This window comes from Panthera leo, chromosome B2 (genome assembly GCF_018350215.1).
Source record: "Panthera leo isolate Ple1 chromosome B2, P.leo_Ple1_pat1.1, whole genome shotgun sequence".
Classification (NCBI taxonomy): Eukaryota; Metazoa; Chordata; class Mammalia; order Carnivora; family Felidae; genus Panthera; species Panthera leo.
Genome location: NC_056683.1, coordinates 147,014,010 through 147,037,299, shown reverse-complemented (window position 1 = coordinate 147,037,299; position 23,290 = coordinate 147,014,010).

Sequence of the window (23,290 nt, the reverse complement as noted above, 5' to 3'; positions counted from 1 at the left end):
GTAAAAAAAAAAAATCAAGTAGTAATTCTGTAGTTGAAGAAATACAATAACTGAAATCAAAAACATATTTAAGAGGGGCACCTGGGTGGCTCAGTCGGTTAAGCTCCAGACTTTGGCTCAGGTCATGATCTCATGGTTTGTGGGTTCGAGACCTGCATCAGGCTCTGTGCTGACAGCTCAGAGCACAGAGCCAGCTTCAGTTTCTGTGTCTCCCTCTTTCTCTGCCCCTCCCCTGCTCACTCTCTGTCTCTCTCTCACACCCCCCCAAAAAAATAAACATTAAAAAAATACATATAAAAATACAAGAGTAGTTTTGAGCTGGCAAAACAAACAAACAAACAAACAATAACATGTTGTTTAAAATTTTTTTTAATATTTATTTATTTTTGACAAAGAGAGAGAGAGAGAGAGCCAGAGTGTGAGTGCAGAGGGGCAGAGAGGGGCAGGGACAAAGAATCTGAAGCAAGTTCCAGGCTCTGAGCTGTCAACACAGAGCCCAACACAGGGCTTGAACTCACAGCCATGAGATCGTGACCCGGGCCGAAGTGGGACACTTAACCAAGCGAGCCACCCAGGTGCCCCCAAAATATGTTGTTTTAAATTAAGATAGTATTTATAATCTGCAGGACAACATTAGAAAATCCTCAAAAATGTAGTAAAAGAATTGATAAGGAGTAAAAATAATGCAACAGAAAATATCTTTCTTACACTGAAGAAAGAAGGAAGAAGAAAGGAAAAAACAGACATAAAGAAAACAAATAGCATAATAGAATTCATAAAGCCAGTATTATTGGTAAGTCTGGTGTATGTAAATGGATTAAGCACTCAATCAGTAGGCAAAGGTTGTCAGAATGGATTTGAAAGAAAATATTTCAGGATGTGCTATCTGCAAGAGACACAGTCTAAATTCAATGACACACACACACACACACACACACACACATGTATATCACACAAAATAGACTTTAAGAAAAAAAATATTGTTAGAAACAAAGAAGGATATTTTGCAAACATAAAAAGGGTCAAGCCATCCATGATGTAACATTTAAAAACATGCATGCACCTAACAACAGAGACCCAAAATGCAGGGAAAAAATCCTGACAGAATTGAAGAGAGAATCAACTCATCAATAGTAACTGTTAGAGACGTCAATTTTTTCCTTTTAGTAACGGATAGAAAGACCAACACAGAAATAGATGGCATGGACAATGCTGTAAACCGTTAGACTATAGAATATTTGGGGCACCTGGGTGGCTCAGTCAGTTAAGCGTCTGACTTCAGCTCAGGTCATGATCTCCCAGTCCATGAGTTCAAGCCCCACCTTGGGCGCTGTGCTGACAGCTCAGCGCCTGGAGCCTGCTTTGGATTCTGTGTCCCCCTCTCCCTCTGCCCCTCTGCCACTCATGCTCTGTCTCTCTCTCTCTCTCTCAAAAATAAATAAACATCACATTTTTAAGAACTAGAGAATATTCAATCCGCAAATAAAAGATTACACCTTCTTTTCAAGTGCACAGTGAACATTTTCCAGGATAAATCATATATTAATGCAAAAAAACAAAACCAATTTAAAAGGGTTATACGTACAAAGGATGTTCTCTGGCCACTATGGAAGGAAATTAGGTATCAAAAACAGAAGGAAATTTTGGAAATTCGCAACATGTAGACCCCAAAGGATCCATTCCTAAATAGTAAGTTGATCAAGGACAAAAATCACAAGGGAAATCAGAAAATATCTTTATGTGAATAAAGATGAAAACACAAAATTCCAAAACTTACAGAGTTCAGCAAAAGTAGGGTTTATGTGGCCACAAATATCTCCGTTGAAAAATAAGAAAAATCTTAAATCAATAACCTAACTTTGTATCTGAAGAAATAAGAAAGCTAATCCCCCAATAAAAACAGAAGGAAGGAAATAATAACAGTGGAAATACATGCAATTGGACATAGAAAACAGTAAAGAAAACCAATGAACCCAAGAGTTGGTTCTTTGAAAAGACCCGTAAAATTGATAAACATTTGCATCTCGAAGGAGAAAAGCTCAAATCACTAAAATCAAGGAAGAAAAGTGGTAAATACCATCAATCTTAGAAATAAAAAGATCTATAAGGTAATATTATGAATAATAATATTATAGGGTAATACCTATAAGATGTTAAGAATTTATCTTTTACTTGTTCACCAAAAAATTAGATAACCTCACAGAAATGGACATATTTCTAGAAAGAAACAAACAACTGAGAAGGACTCAAAAAGAAGTAGAAAATTTTGGGGGTGCCCGAGTGGCTCAGTCAGTTAGACATATGACTCTGGATTTTTGTTCAGGTCATGATCTCATGGTTCATAGGATTGAACCCTGCATCTTATTCTATACTGATGGCACAGAGCCTGCTTGGGATTCTCTCTCCCTCTCCCTCTGCCCCTTCACTGCTCATGTGTTCTCTGTCTCTCTCAAAATAAATAAATAAACTTAATAAAAGAAGTAAAAATTTTCAATAGGCTTTTAAAAAGAAGAGAAACTGATTAATAATGAAAATCTTCTCTCTCTCCCTCCCTCCCCCCCCCCCTCTCTCTCTCTCTCTCTCTCTCTCTCTCTCTCTCTCTCTCTCTCTCTCACACACACACACACACACACACACACACACACACTTTTGAAGTCCAGATCTAGCTGGCTTCACTGGTGAATTCTACTAAGTTATTGAAAAAAAATTAGCATTAATCTTTTAAAAACATTTCCAGAAACTATAAGGAAGGAATCCAATTTATTTATGAGGTCAGTATTACTGTCATATCAAAACCAGACATCATGAGAAATTACAGACATACCTTAGGAATCACAAAAATCTTCAACATACTGCCACTGCACTGAATCCAGCAACATATAAAAAGGATTCTACACCATGACTCCAAGAATGCAAGGTAGATAGAACATGTGAAAATCAGTAGATGTAATTCTATCTCTTAACAAAGAACAAAAATAATGCAATTATATCAATAGATGTAAGAAACAAACAAATGAAAAGATTTCCTACTATTATGTTGAACAGAGAGGTATTAGATAAATTTAAGAATAAGAAAAATGAAATATTTTGTTTTACCTTTTAACACTTATTCTCCGATGCTCTTTCTTTCATTATGTAGATCTGATTTTTCTGATTTATATTCTACTCCTTCTGTCTGAAAAACTTTTTAAACATTTCTAACAAGGCAGGTGTATTAATAACAAATACCCTCATTTTTGTTTTTCTGAGAGAGATTTTATTTCTCCTTCACTTTTGAGGAATGATATCACCAGACACATAATTCTAGATTGGTGATTCTATCTTTCAACCTTAAATATTTTATTTCACTCTCTTTTTGCTTGCCTGAAGTCTGAAGAGATATCTGATATAATTTGTATAATTGATATTTTATATAGAAGGTGTTTGTTCCTCTGGATTCTTTCAATACTTTTTTTCCCTGCAGTTTATATATGATATACCTAGGAGTACATTTTTGATTCATTTATCTATTATTTTTTACTGCTTATTTATTTTTAAGAGAGAGAGAGAGATAGAAAAGAGGGAGGGTCAGAGAAGGATGGGGACAGAGAATCTAAAGCAGGCTCTGCGCTGACAACAGAGAGCCCCATGCAGGTCTCGAACTCAAGAACTGTGAGATCATGACCCTAGCTGAAGTCAGACTCTTAACCAACAGCCACCCAGGCGCCCTGACCTTGGTGTACATTTTTAAATGTATGCATTCTAATTGGCATTCTCTGAGTTTTCTGGATGTGTCCTTTGGTGTCTGTCACTAATTTTGAGTAATTCTTAATCATGAATAGTTCAAGTATTTCTTCTGTTCCTTTATTTTTATGGTATTCACATTCCACACATGTTGTACTTTTGTAATTGTCTCACAGTTCTTAGATATTCTGCTCCATCTTTTAAGTTATTTTCTACTTACGTTTTAATTTTGGAAGTTTCTCTCTTGACCTGTCTTCGAGCTCACCAGTTCTTTCCTAGGCTGTGTCCAGTCTATTAGTGAATCTCTCAAAGGCATTCTTCATGGTCTGTCACAACACATCTTAACTCTTTTTGATTCTTTCCTATAATTCCTGTCTTTCTGCTTACACCCTCCCCCCTCTTTTTACATGTTGTTCATTTTTCCTTTAGAGCCCTTAGTGTATCAATCATAATCGTTTTAAATTTCTGGTCTGATGATTCCAAAATCTCTGCCATATCTGATTCTGCTTGTGAGGCGTCCTCAGCCTCTTCAAGTCATTTGAAGATTTGTCTTTCAATATGCCTTGGTGTGTTTTGTTGAAAGCCAGACATGATGGTGGGATGGAAGGAACTAGTAGGTCTTTGGGGTGAGGTTTTGTGTTTATCTGGCTGTTCCTTAGATTGTGTTCACTGTTCACTCTAGTGTTTTAGGCTAAAATTCCCTTGTTTTGACCTCCTGTGTTATCTTCGGGTTTCCCTGGAGACTTCTTAAGTAAGGCCTGAGCCATGCGTCCTGTTTCACTGTATTCCCCAGGTTCTGGCCCCAGTGCACTTCCTGCCTCTGGGCTTCTGCTTCTGTAACCTGTGATTCGCTGTCTGTCTGCCTCTCCACCTTGGGAGGAAGCAGTTTTTCCAGTGACCTCAGTTCTCTGATGGATAGATCTAAGAAGGGTTGTTGATTTTTAGTTACAGCTTTTTTGTTGTGAGTATGGAAGTGATAATTTCCAAGCTTCGTAGAGGCTGAATCAGAACATAAATGCTTTTGAACACTCTCCAGCAAAGAGTTAAATTTACCTTCCTAGGGCTAAACCAATCTTTCTAAGTAGTGATTAGAGCACATTTTCTGTTAATGTACCATTTAGTTATTTAAAGAGAGGGGTAATGTGATAATTTAATCATTTTTATTATACTTCAACTTCACCATGCATTCAAATCAGCTTTTCGTATTTTTTAATAACATACTTATGTATTCTTTTTCCATATTATCTTTACTGTAAAATCAGGCCTTTAATAAATTTGGGAAATCAGGAGATGGGGATATGATTCGAGTTAACGATTTCATGGCGAGCCCCATTTATTGAGCGATGATTTTATAATTTTTACATACTTTGAAATCCTTATCTGAGTTACATTACTAAGTAAAATATTCCATTAACAAATGAACAATAATGTGCATTTCTATGACAAAAGTAATAAACACTGGAAGATAAAGCTGCCTTCGAGTTTAGAAGGAAATAAGCATCTATACCATGTGACACAGTTCAGGTGTTCATTAATGGGTACCTTGATGAAACTTACAAACTCATCCAAAAAGTGGGTCAAAAAAATGATAGTTGTTTTAATATATAATTCTAGATTCTGGCAGTTACAAGTGAATGAGAATCTAAATCCCCTCTCTTACAACCTCATGTTTATATGTTACTTATAATGAAAGCAAGTTTTAGACCAAACTCTGCCAAACAACAAAAATGCACAACATCAAGCAAATTAAAAAGAGTCACAGAGCATTTAAATCTCACTCTCTCACCTAGCTTTCTCCAACTATTACTATGCATGAAACAATAGCTTGGAAGCCCACAATGACTTTCTGGCTTCTCTGTCAGAGTACGGCGACCTTTGCGAAGGAAGAAATGTAAGAAGAGGGCTCTGGGCTGTGACCTTTGTGTGACAACTTTTTGATTGCTTTGCTGGAGACTTAAACCCCAATCACGTATTGGATCTGTAAAGTATTCATCGATTCTTGCCCACTTTTACTATCTTTAACGTTTTCATTCTTCCAATATCATTTATTTCAGATACCACTCACAGCAATTCTGACCTTGCCCAATGGGCTGTAAATACTAAATACCATTCTGATACAGGTGATTTCTGATTAGAGCCTTTCAAAACCCCAATCGGTGGCCCTTTAGAGGAGATTAAATTTGAACACACGCACCACTATTTATAACGAGACATTTGGTAACTAGGTACTTCATAGATGATATAAAGACAGGGGAATTTGAAATAAGTATCCATGATAGATAAGCAGAAGGGAGAAGCCACCAAAGACAAACCAAATGGCATTGCCTAGGGCAGCCCCGAAGTGATGGAATGACATTTCTTACTGTCTTTGCTGGCGGTTATTCAATATGGTCATCAGTCCTGCCGGCATAATGTCCCAGGCTGGCCCTAGGAATCTTGTTGTCATTCAGTAAGGTGTCATCACTGAGCAAGGACATGTTATCAGCAGTCACATGGATCCTCTGGCTGTCCCCAGTGTCCATAAAAATTGTCTGACTTTGTTTATTCGCCTGTCCAGGCAGACCAGTGACAGAAAGGGCAATGCCAGTAGTGGTTCTCATGGTAGGATGCTGGATCTTCCTCGGGAAAAGGAAACATCAAGATTTGGGAGTAGGGGAAATAAAGAGTATTTGGATAGAGTCTTTCTTTTCTTCCCCAAATGGTACTTTCAGATAAGTAAAGTGGAATTCAAACATTGGCTTTTTTAGTACTTAGCAAAGGGTAAATGGAAGACGGCATTTCAAAATAAAGTTTTCAAAATAAAGCAACTCGGTATTTAAAAGGCTTATCTCTTTGGGTCCCCTCGTGTGTTATTCAATTGTAAGCTTCTGTTCTCCCACGCAAACTGTGGGACACAATGAATCACAATTTTCAAAAAAAGCTTCATTGCACAAACAGTTCATTTTTTCATATTGCTCTGAAGAAAAAAAAATTATGAAAGTAATTTTTTTTTTGGAAATTAGTGAAATTTTTCAGAAAATTGCTTACCTTGAGTTTCAAAAAGTCAGATGATGCAGGCAATGACTTTAAAACAGCCAATGTAAATTCGTTAGAATAAAGAGATGCGTATAGAAAATAGATCAAAAATAGAATTTAACAAGGAGTTGGAATTTATAAAAAAGGGTCAAAAAACACTGCAGAACTAAATAATAAAATGTATAAGTTGGGAACTCATCAGATGATCTTGACAGTAGCCTGGACTTAATTTTAAACAAAATTAGTAAACCAAAAGACAGACCCATAGGAAATTTACAAATTACATATTCGTGTTTAACGATGCAAGTTAAAGAAAACATAAAGCAAAAATGAGAATAGTAGAAAGCGTAAGAACTGCATGTGACCTGGTTAAACGGTTTCATATACATGCAACAAGAGGCTGCAAACTAGAATAAAACAAAACCAGACACAGAGTATCTAATAACTGGGATTTTCCTATGGTGACGAAATGCATCTAAAGCCACACAGAATAAAGAGGAGCAAAGCCACATGGAGGTGTATCGTAGTAAAATTGCTGAGCATCATATATATAATTCAGGAAGAAATGAACCCTGGGAAAAGGCAACTTGTGGGTGAATATTACAGACTGTTAACCATCTAAGCAGACAACAATAACCATGTCTAAATGGAAACATTTATAACATCTGTAGAATAAAACACAAGGCAACATCAACCCAGAGATCCAAAGAGAGCGCAACTGTTTAAATTGTTGTGAGACATTTGTGGGCTTTCCAGAATTTAGGAAATAATCGGATAAGTTACAGTATCAATTTTAATATACACATTTTAAATTAGAAAATACTACCAAAATGTTATGAAAGCGCACTCTTTGTGAACTTGGCAGGAGTGGGGGGGTGGGATGTACGAGTGGATTGGAGTAAAACGGGAGGTGAGGACATGAAAACCAAGTGCCCGGGTGGTAATTTTTAGAAGTCTGGCTGGGCAGGGATAAAAGGAGGTGATATAGTACTAAAAGGTCAGGAGATGCCAAGGAAGAATTCTATATTTTTTCATGAGAGAGAATAGAGCTTGTGTTTTTACGTGATTTTTATTGAAGCGTAATGCACATACAGAAAAATGCACCAATGATACTCGCACTGGTAGATAATCTCTAACAGAGCCAAAACATTACTGCCACCGGCTCTCCATAGGTGCAAAAACCCAGAAACATCTCTTCGGTTTCTTCCTAGTCACCACCCCTTATGAAGGAAAGCTAATTTCCAGATTTTTACCGCCGTCACTTAGTTTTGCAAAGTATCGACCTTTCTATAAATGCAATCATGCCGTATGGGGTTATTTCTGCCTGGCTTCTCTCACTCCTTCTTACATTTGTGAAACTTTTGCAGATCATCCGATATAATACTTGATTCGCTTTCCTTGCTACATAGTATTACATTTCTTTCAATGTATTATCTCTTATTTGTGCCTTCCACTTTGACATGCGCTAGGTTATTCCTGGGTTTGTTCAGTGATGGGTAAGATGCTTTAATATTCTGTAACAGCTTTTTTTTTTTTTTTTTTTTTTTTTTTTTTTTTTCAACGTTTATTTATTTTTGGGACAGAGAGAGACAGAGCATGAACGGGGGAGGGACAGAGAGAGAGGGAGACACAGAATCGGAAACAGGCTCCAGGCTCTGAGCCATCAGCCCAGAGCCTGACGCGGGGCTCGAACTCACGGACCGTGAGATCGTGACCTGGCTGAAGTCGGACGCTTAACCGACTGCGCCACCCAGGCGCCCCTGTTTTCCTTTCTCTTGATTAGATATCAAGGTGTGGGAGAGTCAAAAGTTTGCACGTCCTGCTTTAATGGCCCAATTTTATTTCCCAAGTAGTTGTACCTCTTTGCATTTCTATTCACAGGGTATGAGGATTTCAACCGATTTGCATTGTTGCTAACCCTTGTCAATATCTGTCCTTTTTTCCATGTCAGTGATTCTAATAGATATATAGGTCTTTCCTGTAGGGGTTTTAAATCGTATTTCCTGATGAGTTGTGAAGTTGAGTACTCTTCCATTTGCAAAGGGCCTTCTCAAATCTTGCTCAGTAAGCTGGTCTTTCTACCTGCTCTCTGGTCTCTATCATTACAAGCCAGAAGGTCACATTAAGTGTGTGACTGTGTCTAACTTCCTCCGTCTGTCTCTTGCATTCATCCATACATGTGTTTCTCTCTTAATGACTTGTGTTGTGCCAGTCTTCACTTCTGTAGTGAAAGACCTCTAATTTTACTCTTCTTATCTTGGACATTGGCCTTGCCATAAAAAAAAAATATTAGAATCTGCCTGTCAATTTCCACATTTGCCCCACTCCCCCCCCCCCGCCCCCGCCCCACCAGAATCACCTGGAATTTTATTTAGTGTTGCTTTGTAACTATAGGTCAATTGGGGAGCAATGACTTCTTTAGAACATTGAATCTTCTGTGCATAAAAATGCTACCTCGCTTCATATATTTAAGACTTCACTTATTCTCAGTAACGTTTCATAAATTTCAGAGTAAAGTTATGTACATCAATTGTAGATTTATTGTGCTTTGCGGATTCTTGTGAAGCTACTGATGGTATGAATTTTTTCAATCAGTTTCATTTACATTTACTTATTTAAATTTGTGTCTTTTGTTAGTTTGAAATTGATTGGCTTGCTGCCATTTTATGGTTGAGTTCGACCTTATACTTGTGTCCGGCGACCTTGTTAAATCCACATACAAATGACCATCTGCAGACTATTCATTTCTGTGCCCACAAATGTTTCATACGGGAATAGTGAGCTTTCTTTTCCCGTCTTCCTGTATCTTGGCGTATTGTTATTTTCCCTCCTATTGGATTCAATTTTCCTTCAGCTAGGAGAAATTGAGACATTTGGAGTCCGACTTTCAGACTTTGTGAACGTGGGCCTATTTTCAGTTGGTCGTTGCTCCCAAGGAAAAGCTAGTTAGAGGTCTCAACAAAAAGCTGATGGTGCTGACAAAGCCCCTCCCCTTTCAATGGCTCTGAATTGCAGCTTCTGCCTCTCTAGTTCTATGCGGCCGGCCGCCAAAAGCTTTCAACCTGTTACCAACAGCTTCCTCTTTGGTCTCTCAACCCCCAACTCTTAACTCTCTTAGGATTTGGCCATGGCGTCAAGGGAAAAGCCTTAAGCCTTGGGGAACACAAGTCGTGTGTGAGTCAGGGGCCAGGGGAGTCCTCCACTGAGGCAAAAAAAAAAAAAAAAAAAAAAAAAAAAAAAAAGCACTCTACAGGAAGAAACAGGAGAAGGTGCTTGTGCCAGTGGGCGTGTTTGCGAGTCGGTGAAAAGCGGGGTAATTCTACTGAGTACTATATTCTCAATAAAGGAAAGGGTGTCATCAGCCAGGAGTGGGAGCCCCAAGTGGATGGCAGATACGGTGTGGGTCCAAGACAGCTCGCACAGAAAGAAAAGTTCAGAACCGTGATCTTTAAAACTGGGAAAATGCGCTTAATAGAAAACGCTGGTGAATTGCCAAGCAAATTACGTAATTTTTCCGTAAGGCAATTTTCTCACCTGCTGTATTTATCTAGACCATCTTGCAGGGTTGATCCAGGCTCTTAAGGGATAATGGCTACAAAATGTCTTTAAAAGCCACAAAATGCTATAAAAATACTAAGGCACGCAGGAACGGAAGGATTAGTGAGGGAGGAGGTGGGGCTTGGGGAAAGTCAAGGGAAGTTGAGGAGGGATTAATGACCAAATCTTGCAACTGGCTTTGGGAGAAGTAGGGAGACCTGGTTCAGACACCTGTATCTTGGAAGCCTGTCTTTAGAGGAAATAAAGGATGACGGGAACCCTAGCTGAGGCAGGCAAATCGGAGAGTCCTGCTAACGAACCGGGAAAGGTTCTGAACCCTAAAACAGGTGCAATTTTCGAAGGCTGTCTGTCATCGTTTATTTATCGGGGCATCTGAGCGTTCTGCATCTCTGAAGCAAAGACAAGAAAGAAAAACAAGAGTTAAGACTCATTATTGTTATTATTGCTATTGTAGGTTTTAATAAATGCAGACTCTCAACCCACTGTCCCCAAAGGGGCTCTGCAATCACTAGGCATTCAGCCAAACCGTCATGTATTATTCATAAGGCTGCTTTGTTTACTTTAAAAGATATTTAAGAGCTATTCCAATTGCATACTGCACCCGGTCTCTATAGCATCTGTGAGCATTCAACTCTACTCGGTAACTCTTTCCCTCTTGAAAGCCTAAGACATATGGTTTTTACCCTCGCTCGGCTTCTTTGACTCTTGTGCCTCGTCGTTGTGCACTCTCTCTGTGATGTGTCACCATCCAGAAGGTTAACAACCAGTAGAGTCAGGTTGACTGTTGAATACCAACCTTGCACGGAGCTCCTTGTCCAGAGCTCTGCTATTGCATAAAATCTCCTTAGACCCGGTGCTCTGGGTAGTTGCTGTGGTTCTTGAGGATGGAATCCATGACTGGAGCCACAGAAGGATTCAGAATTTTCAGGAAGGTACTAGTATATCCCAGGTATCGAGGCAATAGATTTAGTTAGTGCTTTAAACCGTTTGAGGAAGATGTTGATAACACGTGAACTAGCATTTTGTTTAAGCAGTATGATTAAGCACCTACAATCTGCAGTGTGTTGTGTGACTATTAAACTTCTTTGAAGTCGATGGAGTATAAAGTATGGTTCTTCCCCATCAGTAACTTTTAATTTGTAGAAGAGACAAACCACATACACAGTTTCAATGGCAAAAACTCACACTGTGGTAGCATTTAATAGTTTACAAAGCACTTCAGCCACATAGAAGCCTCATAAACTTCTAAGAGGAGGTTAAAACCGCTTTTATAATCTTGACTTTAAGGGCACTGAGAAACTGAGTTCCAGAGATGCACGTAGGATAATCGGCAGGGTGACAGTTTGAGTTTCACGAGAATGACCCCTCCCCCCACCCCGGATCTGTGCAGGGGGGAGGCCCAGTCAGTGCACGTCGCAAATAGCACACGCAGACCTGGTTGCGTGATTGAACATGGGGTCACTAAGGAGCTAGAATTCAATGTGCCTGGGAGCAATGGAACCTTGTAAAATGAGTTTAGACCTGAAATCAGAAAGGGGGTGCGGCTGCAGGAGGAACAGAGATGGGGGAGAGGACATTCTAACCCAGAACCATGCGAGCCTGACCGTTGGCTCAAGACAAGCGCGACATATTCCACGGACAGCCCGCGGTCCCACCCAGCTGGCGCAGAGGTCTGGGGCGCGGGCCTAGCAGAGACAAACTTGTTGGGGAATAGGGGGTGAGTGGAGACGAACACCACGGAGCCCTTGCTGGATTCAAGTGGGGAACTGACATTGAGGGAAGCATTTTAGTTCCGCTCACTTGCAAGGCTTCTTTCTTTTAAGACTTGGGTGAAAGGTGGTTGCGTTTCTGGTGTTTCACACCACTCGTGATACATTATTTTTATAAAGTTAAAAAAAAAAACTCTTTAATTGTCACCTTCTTAGAGCTGTAATTTTACTCAAAGCTAAGAAAACTGAACCCTTAACTCTCCATATATTTAGATTAAAAAGATGCAGCTGGGCTTTAAAATTGGCCCCATGCATTTTCCCTTCCATAATTTGGCAAAAACGGTAGCGACCTACTCCCAAACATTGGCCTCTTTCCTCGTTTCAACACAATGGAAGCGTTCACATTTCTTCCAAAGGGCTTATTCACGATTATGCAGCCCTGGACGGAAGCTTCCTGCAGAAAGTCACGGGGAGTGATGCAGGCACCCCTGTTTGTCTGGGTTCCTGCCGAGAGGCAGCGATTTAATGAAAACGAGGAAACCAGACCACATCGTGAGTAAGATTCTAATGTGTGAGCCGGCATACTAAAATGTTAACAACCCCGCTCGTATCATTCACATTAATGAAAACGCAGTTAGTCTGACACACCAAATGCGCTTGATTTTGAAAGCACTTCTCGTTCTCATACCGACCAGATCATCTGCTATTTTTTAAATCTTTTTTCTTTTTCTTGAACCTAAGAGGATGGGTCTGAGAAAAATATGCTCCCTGTCTTTATACTGAAAAAGGGGAGAGTTTTGGCAAGTAGCGACGAAATACCATATTTCCCCTCTGAGATTTAACAGTATTCAGAGGAACGTATTTAAATGAGACCAGCAATGAAGCATGAAATATTTCATTTCCTGATACAGCAGGACTCACTCTCTTTTACTGTTTTGGTAGCATCCAATGAGAAGTTGCATTCAGATGATGAGTTCATCCCCTTTAGATTTGCTGGCTGCTTACTTTAATATATTGTAATAATTATGTAATTAGCTCATCATCTCTCCCACATTCAGTTTATTTCCCTCCTAGCTACTTTCTGTGTTTACTTGAGGGACTTTTTGAAAGCTCTGTGCACAGAATTAGCAAGTGGCATAATTTATCTCTTCACTGTTCACAAAAAGTCTTTCAGACCTGGGTTGCCTTTATCCGCTATAAACCCTGGGGCACTTGGACCATGATGCGGTCCTCAGTAGTTACTGATTCCAGGATTCGATTTAAAATACAGTTCAGTCTTTATTCTGTTACATTTTGATTTCTCGGCCCACAGATTTTGTATTTGAAGGCATTTCTAAAGAAACTTCCAGTCAAGAGTGTTAAATTACTAATCAAAATGCCGTGATATATAAGGCAGGGAACAGGGTAGATTGGGGAGAGAAAACACGAGGGAGGTACTGACAGTTTTCGTGATGAAGTAATGATAAATGCAAAGTAAAGAGTTCCAACATTTTCCATGAACACGGATGGCGATCCCCCCGTCCCCCCTTCCCCATCTCTTTTGTCAGTGGGTAGGGGTTGAGAAGCTAGGGGAAGAATGGCTATCTGCAGAAAGATGCCAGAAGCATGCTAGTGAATGAGTGTCTTACGCCGACTCAAAAGAAGGGTGAAGGGATAGGTAGATACTCCTTTGAATGAGGAACTCAACAGAAGAAATAGTTTCCTAGTCCTGACAGAGCAGGAGGCCCTAAGCGAATGTGGCCAGGATTGAGACTGGAAGCAGGAAGCTAAGATTCAGAGGGAATTACAAAACCTGCAGAGAAATTAGTGGTAAGAACGCACGTAGCCGGACTAGGATTTTCCCCCAATCCGGGAAGTCAAACTAAGGAAGCACCAAGTGGTAGAAATGAAATCGAAATAGGTTTCAGGTTAATTAAAAGAACTTTGAAACAATCAAAACTGTTCTGGAAAGCTAATAGACTGCCTCAGCCAGCAACACGCTTCTCATGAATTGAAATGTTCAAACCCAATTTATCATCATTTGCTGGATTCGTTTCAGGACAGACTCAGGCATTAGCTCTATGATTACACAAAATTCCCTGAAAGTGCCATTTAATACTTAATCCATGGTCCTAAGACTCTCTATTTTTAAATTTATTTATTAGCTGTTAAGACAGATACAAGGTGCCCACAATCAAGACAGAACAGAGACAGAAATAAGAAATACACCAGGCGATTAAATGAAAAATATGCATAAAAACCCGGGGCAATGACTACATCTCATTATTATTTTTACATTAAATTAAGTAGGACCTCCCACCGACAAGCCTAAACTTCCTAATGGAAACAAAGAGGAAAAATACAAATTCACAGGCTTTCGCATTTTCATTCCTGTTCAGTTTTATATATTGTTGTGTTTTCTTTCAGGCTTTCTTTTTGACCGATGGCCTATCTTAAAATATATGTTTAATTTCCAAGTCTTTGGGGGGTTTTCAAGTTGTCTTTCTATTATCGATTTCCGGTTTCATTCCCTTACGGTCAGGGAACATACTCTGTGACTTAATAGGAATTAAAAGAATTTAAATCTGTTGAGATTTGTTTAATAAACCAGAATATGATCAATCTTGGTGAATGTTCCACACATGCTTGTAAAGAATATGTTATCTGCTGTCGATGGGTGGAATATTCAATAGATGTCAATTAGATCCTGTTGATTGATGGTTACGTACAGACTATTGAGACGTTCCTCTTCAGAATGCTTGCCATACCTCGTATCTTAAGAAAACATGAAAGATGATAACCATTATTTAAATGTTGCTTAAAAATGCGAGGTACTGTTGCTTTCTATATATAAATCTGATATAGTCTTAATTATAGTGTAGATTCCCAAAACATTGTTTCAAAGGGTTTTAATATCTGCTTAAAGAATCCCAGTGCTGTGAACCAAATGGTAAAATAAATGTAGAATTGGGCAACGCTAGCACATTTCTTTACTACAGTAACTTTTCAGAACTGTTAAACAGAGTAACGTTAACGTTAATACGAAGAGGTCCGCCAATGGCTGTGTGCCTTCTTGTGTGGCGGTCACTGCTCCTTGATCAGGGCTTGGTGTGAGAGAATTTTATGGTTACTGCTTCCTGCTGGATCACCTGTAGGAGCAGTGTGGCAACCCAGGTTCTGTGAGGAATGTCTCGCTTCCATCAGCCTAGTTTCTGCATGGCTTTCTCCACTCTTGCCATCCAGAGGGCGTTCCTTCCTTTGCCAATTTGCAGTAGGTCGTGAGCCAACCGGTAAGTCATATGCTCCTCTCCCCTCCCGACTCCCTTCCCTTTTTTTGGCTTCAGGTCTGAGAAGTGGGAGGTGAAGAAAGGAATACAGACATTCCTGAGGTCAAGGAGAGTGGCTGTTGCTTCCCACAGACCTAGACCAGGGAAAGGTTTCTGCAGCGTGGACACCTCTGTTGCATTTCATGGTGTAGTAGCCAGAGACTGCCACACAAGCATCTCTCGACGAAGTGTCTCCGGGCTCAGCGGCAGATAAATGGCCGCCCTTCTCCTGTGCCTGACTATGCAGATAGGTGTCATTTGGCTAATGGAAGAAGTGCGTGGCTGGCTAGCCCGAGCTCAGGTCGCTGGTTTCCCACACTTGGTTCCAGCTATACCTGGATCAGGTGTTCTCTCCACGAGCTGTTCCTGGGTCTGAGCCAGAGGTGCGTCAGCTCCCCGGAGTGGGTCTTCCCCATTTTAAATCACGGTAGCCCAAGAGCAAAGCCATGCTGCACAGCATCTTAGGGCCTCAGCTCACATCACATTTACTAACATTCCATCGGGCCAAAAAAAGGTGACGTGGCCCAACACCACATCACGTGATTAGGAAGCGTCCCCTGCTCTCGCTGACAGGTGCGGGGAGAAGGCGCTGCCGAATGATGTTGCCAACTATTGCATAAATCCAGAACCTCCTGCTCTCTTTTTTTGTTTACTTACTTATGTATGTGTGTGTGTATGTATGTATGGATAGAACACAAGCAGGGAAGGGGAAGAGAGAGGGACAGGGAGAGCAAGAATTCCAAGCAGGCTCCTCGCTATCAGCGCAGAGCCTGATGCAAGGCTCAAACCCACAAGCTGTGAGATCATGACCTGAGCCAAGATCAAGAGTTGGACGCTTCCCTGACTGAGCTGCCCAGGCGCCCCCCCCCCCCCCCCCCCCCCCGAGCCTCCCTCTCTTTTCGATGCGCTTCTAGTCTAGCTTTTTTATCAGATCAAACTGTTTAAGGGGAGCCGGAGGAAGAAAGTATGATAATTAGGAGGAAGAGACAGAGAACCACGTAAAGCATCGTTAGGATGAATATTGATTGAAAGCAGAGACGACAAATTCACGATAAACGATAGATGAAATCAGAACACGCTTGAGTGGAGATCGAGAGCAAGGGCAGTGGTCCTTTGAGGTAAGAAAGCAGGAGAGTGGCTGATGTGTTTCTCCTGTGGTTTCTTTTGGCTTTTATTCAGTTGACTAGATTTCATTAGTTGATAGGAAAGCACAAGGATACAGCGGTAAAAATCCTGTGTGTAACACTCACGTGCACCTACCCTGTTCTTCTCTGGTGTGCAGTTCGACTTAGTTATTTTCTCTTTCTTTTCTTTTCTTTCTCTCTCTCTTTCTTTCTTTTTTTCTTTCTTTCTTTCTTTTTTTCTTTCCTTTTCTTTTCTTTTTCTTTCTTTCTTTTCATTTCTTTCTTTTCTTTCTTTCCTTCTTTCTTTTCTTTTTCTTTCTTTTCTTTCTTTCCTTTTCTTTTCTTTCTTTCCTTCTTTTCTCTTTCTTTCTTTCTTTCTTTCTTTCTTTCTTTCTTTCTTTCTCTTTCTAAAGCACTTTTAGTTTATTTCCTAAGCTGAAATTTGTTCCTTGTGTGTTCAGTATTTGATTGGATTTACTGCCCCAGGAAAAATAGATTATAAATGTAACACCTAGATTGTAACATTTTGAAATTGCGGAAAGGGGTTAATTTTTCCCCTAAAAACTCATATGTGGATTAACCCGCACGGATGACTGAGCCCATGAATCTGTAAGTCTCCCCTATATATAATATCTAGAGATGGGCGGAGGGGCCTTTTTACAAAGATAAATCCAAAGTAACAAGGAAAAATACAGTGCATTTGTGCACACAAAATTGTAATTTCTGAAAGGTAAAATCTGCCAGAAAGCACGGCAGCAGGGGCCTGCCACAGAGCAGGAGATACTGAAATAATTGTGTGTGTGTTTCTGTGTGTGTGTGGGGGGGGGGGTTCCCTTCAAATAGAAAACTTTGTGAAGGCAGGTATTCTTTATTTTTTTACTTGTAGCATCTAGATTGATGGTTATTTGCAAACTATTGAAAGGCTCTTCTGAATGTTCACTCTAGGTATATGATGGACCCTTCTTGACAAAAGCATGGAAGGAAGGGAAGGAAGGAAGGGGAAATGAAGAGAGAAATGGAAGGAGGTTAGTTAATACAGTAAGTACGTCAACATGGTTGTTCATGAGCTCTGAGGGTTAGTGGTGTCAAAAAATATCTGGGGATAGGGCGCCTGGGTGGTTAAGCCACTGACTTAGGCTCACGTCATGATCTTGTGGTCCGTGAGTTCGAGCCCCGCGTCAGGCTCTGTGCTGACAGCTCAGAGCCTGGAGTCTGCTTCGGATTCTCTTTCTCCCTCTCTTTGCCTCTCCCCCACTCATGCTCTGTCTCTCTGTCTCTCAAAGGTAAGCATAAACATTTTTTAAAAAATATCTGGGGAATATTTTCAAGCTAAATCTTTCCATCCCACCCTTCATCACCTCACAGGGGGATCACATGTGTGAAAACATGCCCCAGGGATTAGCCTCTAGTGGCTCACACCTCTTTCCAACTTTCCTCCCCCTCTATTGAGGACCACTATTTAATGTGATATAACTATCACAAAGGAGCTCTTGGTATATAGTGATCGAAAAACACACTGAGGAGACAGGATTGCATTATTCTTTCCCTCTCCAATCGAAAAAAACCAAACACTTCTCAAGTCTGCTAATTGCCTACAGGGATGTTACCAACCCACTTAAGCTTTTAAAATCATAGAAAATATCTTTTTCTATCCAAAATAAAATCACATAAAAGCATCAGCAATAAAAAGTTATCTAGATAATCTATAAATACTTGGAAACTGTACAACACAATTCTAAACAGCATATAAGACATTAAAAACACATTTTAAAATATTTTGAAAGAAAACGGAAACATAATTTATCAAAAATATTAGGACTGAAAGATGAGATATCATGCCAGATACTACAGAAATTAAAGTGGTGAAATGGAACGATGAACAACCTTACACAAATAAATTGGACACATACTTGAAATGGACAAACTTTTTGAGAGATACAAACTACTACAGTCTACTAAAAAACTATACAGAGAAATTACCAGGATACACCATGCTTCTGTCTTTCATATTTCAATATAAATTTTAGAATTAGCTGATTAATTTTTAAAAAGCCTTGGTGGCATTATTAATGAATTTATATTGAACTATAGATCAATCCAAAGTAAAATGGTATTTTTCAAGCCATGAACACGGGTTTTCTGCTCATTTATTTTTCTTAGTAATATTTTAAAATTTTAAGGCTTAAATACTTTTCTTAAGTTTATTCATTAGCATTTAACATTTTTGTGCTGTTGTAAGAAAATATCTTAAAAATATCATTTCCAATTGTTTGCTGTTAGTAGGGAGAATGCATTTGTTTTTTGTGTTTTAATCTTATGCTTTTTAATCAAGTTAAATTTAATTACTGATTTTTCTGGTGATCTTATAGATTCTTAGGAATATGTATGTAAAGTTATGTACATAATACTTGTATGTACAAAACCCTCAAAAGTTGCGAATACTCTTTGTTTCTTCCTTCCTGAACTTTATCCCATTTATCTGGTTTTCCTGTCTTATTACCACAGCTAAGATTTTCAATATCATGTTAAGTAAAGTAAGTCACCAACAGGGTTAGATTGGCAAAATCCAATAGGGAATTTTTTTTCTCTTTTTATTTACTGAAAGAGATTGTGGAAGATAGGGTTATTTCATCTTTTTAAGGATTTGATAGAATCCAGTAAAGCCATCTGGCTTTGAGTTTTCTTTGTTGTAAAGCTTTTGGATTTGTTTGGCTTTGTTTTGTTTATGGTTGGTTGGTTTTAACGAGAATAGTTATTATTTATTAATGCCTGCTTCTTCCTCTGCTGGGGACAGCACAAAATTTTAAAAATATAACTTCCTTTCTCAGGAATTACAGTAAGATTTTTAATAAAAATATTAAGTGCTTAATGGTTTAGGACTGTTCAAATTTTCTGTTTCATTTTGTGTCTGTCTTGATAAGTTGATTTTTTCATATAACTTTCTTATTTTATATATATTATTGAACATGTTGTAATAAAGTTTTCTCATAAATATCTTTTTTTTAAATGTCTGTAGTAAGTCTTTTTTTAAAAAAAAATGTTTTATTTGTTTAGTTTGAGAGACAGAGAGAGTTAGAGAGGGAGCAGGAGAGGGCCAGAGAGAGATAATCCCAAGCAGGCTCCACACTGTCAGAGCAGAGCCCAGAGCTGGTGCTCGAACTTATGGACCATGAGATCATGACCTGAGCTGAAACCAAGAGTCAAACGCTTAACCAAGTGAGCCACCTAGCATCCGGGTGCCGCTGTAATCTTTATTTCTAATATTTGCGTTTTAGTGACCTCTCTTTTTATCATGTTAAGGCCAGTTTGGAGTTCATCAATTTTGTTGATCTTTCCAAAGAACCACCTTTGGGCTATGATAATTTTCTTTCTTGTTTTTCTTTTTCCTACGTCTTTGGATTCTGTTCTCATTTTCATTATTTTCTTCTTTCTGCTTAGATTAATTTCTTCTTTCTGGTTGCATTTAGTTTTCTGTGTTCTATTTTTAACTTCTTAAGGTAGCAATTTAGATCATGGAATTTAGACATTTATTTTTCTCAATTATATGTATTTAATGGTCTATATTTCCTTGTACAGACTATAATTATACTTCACAGTTGTGATAATATTTTCATTTTCATTCGATTCGATTTGATTTATTTTCTAGAATCTTTCATAAGTTCTTTTTTTATCCATGTATTATTTAGGAGTATGTCATTTAATTTCCAAATATTTTTTATGTTTATTGATTGCTCACTAAATTACATCAGGGAGAGAATATACCATGTATAACAGAAATCTGTTAAATTGATTAAGACATTCTTTATGGCCAAGGATATACCATGGTAAATGGTAAATACACCACGTGCACGTCAAAAAATGCATTTTATGTAGTTGTTGAGTATAGTGTTCTATAAATGACAATTAGGTCAATGTGTTGATAGTTATTATTTAAATTATATATGCCTTTACTGTTTATTTTGCCTAGTTTTCTACCAATGTCTGAGTTAGGGAAAAGATCAACTTTTCACTGGAGAACATTTATAATCTATGGCTATGTAATTACATTTACTTACATCTTGTTACATATTTTGTATCTCTTTAAATACATATATATAAACATATACATATCTATGAGTTAACACATGTACATAAACTATATACTTATGTACATATGTACATAAACTTAACAATATATAACACACACACATATTGTTACTATATATAATTTAGATAATATTCACGATTCAATTATTAAAATATTTTTGTTTAGTTTTCTATGTCAATTATACAGTCTTTTGGAAAATATAGCTGGTTACTCATGTGATCAGAGATTTGGACTAACAGGTGATACCCTTCTCAATTCGGGGCTCCCCCTATTAAGAAATGATCTACCTATGTACGACCGATAGACCAAAGCCAAGTCCAACCAATGATGACAAAAGACATTTTTTATTAACTTTCCCTTCAACTGAATAAGTTTACATGCTTTTTAACAGCAGATATCCCAGACTGAAGGTCTTCAGTGTGACTCCGTTGTAACTACAAATATAAGTATAACTCAGGATATTTTCTTTATTTCTCAACAATTCAAATCTGGAACACTCTGGATATATGTCTTAATTGCTGTGCAATTTAAGATCTCATATTTTATTATTAATACATGCTAGAAAATAAAAGAAATGTAAGGTTCTCCTCAAGACAACATAACATCTCATCTCCTTAGAGATATTTATTTATATTCTTTAATTAACTAAATTATCAAAGTGACGATTTAGGAGAGCATTCCAATGAATGGTTTCCTTTCTCTTTTACTTCCGATGGTAGAGGTAAAAGGCTGACTTGAAAATTCTGTGTGCAATTCCACTTTTGTTTTAGCTGCAGTGTGTGCTTGTTATATATAGTAGATGTGTTTCTTTGGTGTCTCTCTGGCAGTGATGTAGCTCAGCAGTGCTTGGCCTCTGGGTAAGAAGAAACTATTGCATTAGCCTTAGCTATAAATTGGTACCACTGGGATAGACAACTACTTAAATTATCATATTATCTTCACAAGATGCCTTGTTCTGAAATACTTCCCATTCATCGACCTAATAGCTCAGTGGGTATCTTCTGTAATGTTTATCATTTGGGTCAGTTAGCTCTGGAGGGTAGAATGGTGATTAGGAGGTCAGGGTTGTGGTTTTAATCCCTGTGTGGGCCAGTTAGCTTCTCAGAAAAACCCTGTGCACAGCGATCACCTGCCCCTCTCACCTTGCCGTCTTGTGGTTGCACATTAATGGTTATAAAAGTTATATGTCACAGGAATGTAGATGACACAGTGTAATTCATCATTACTACTAGGGAAAAAACATTAAGGTAAATATTCCATCGACTATATATTTTCCTCATTCTTAAATGGGGAAGAATCTACATTGATTTGAAGCTATATATGCTTGCATTTAAATGAATTCTTTTTCATTGAAATAAAGACAAAGCCAATAGCTTTTTGAATTTGGAATACTGAAGGGTAAAGCATATCAATGCTTGAACTTTGGAACCCTTTTAAAGCTCCCAATGTGCCCTACAAGAAGCTCCCAGAGATGTATTTCTCAGAGGCTCCAAAATTCCTTCAGACTAACTTGAAACTTATTTTTTCCAGTCTTCCACAATCATTATGTTTAGCTTTTCACCTAGGTGTATTTGTTTTCTAGTCTTGTTTGGATTGACAACCCAATTTTTATCCGTCTATGTGGCTGAGTCCTGGCGTATCTGAAAGCCCATATTCTCCTTTCTACTAATTGTACTTTCGCTTTAATGATCCATCCTTCTGGAACACTCTCTTTGCCTGCACTACCTTGTGCCTCCATTTTTGAAGGAAAGAGATTGGTCTGGTAACTCAATATCTTTCTCCACCCATCCAGTCAAGAATATTTGCTGACTATCAGCATTTTTTTTTCAAAGTGATGTATAAGATAGAGTAAATAATGATGATCTGCTTTAAGAAGCTTATCATTTACGTATAGAAAATAAGAAGTAAGCATTCTTAATTTTAATTAAAGAAAGACCATGGGTCATGACCAACGGGTATGGAAAAGATATAAGCAGTGCTGTAGGAATCCTTCAAATACTGAACTGTGCTAAATGTTGAATTCACTTCTTTGAACTCGATTCTTCTCGATATACTTACTAGAAACAGTATGAAATTTGGTGGCCAATGTCATGACATTTAATGTTTCCTTCCTACTTTGTGACCTAAAGTAAGTTTCTTACTTTCCCTAAATTTCAATTCCTCACCCATAAATGAAGTGTTTTGAAGAGTTTTTATGAGAATTAACAAAACTATATGTGAAAATAAGTACACATCCTCTTACACACAAGTAGATGTTCAGAAAATGTTGAATAAATAAATAAATACACAGACATATGGATAAATACGTTGATTATGACTTGCTTCTAATGCAAATGACTTGTACTTCTTTAGAAGAATAATGCCAGAGTAAGATTATTACACCCTTTACATTTTCTCTTAATTGTTTTTAATGTTTATTTATTTTTGAGAGAGACAGAGACCGAGCTTGAGCAGGGGAGGGGCAGAGAGAGAAGGAAACACAGAATCTGAAGCAGGCTCCAGGCTTTCAGCTGTCAGCACAGAGCCCGACGTGGGGCTTGAACTCACAAACCACGAGATTATGAACTGAGCTGAAGTTGGCTGCTTAATCGACTGAGCCACCCAGGCACCCCTACATTTTTTCTTAAAGCATATATTCTCTTGCATTCCACTTGCTAATTAATTTGGGTCTTCCCCACCTCATGAATGGACAGCAAGAATAACAACTGGTCATTTCTGCCTCTACGACTCACTTTGAGTATGATTCTCATACAAATCTTGTATCACCTA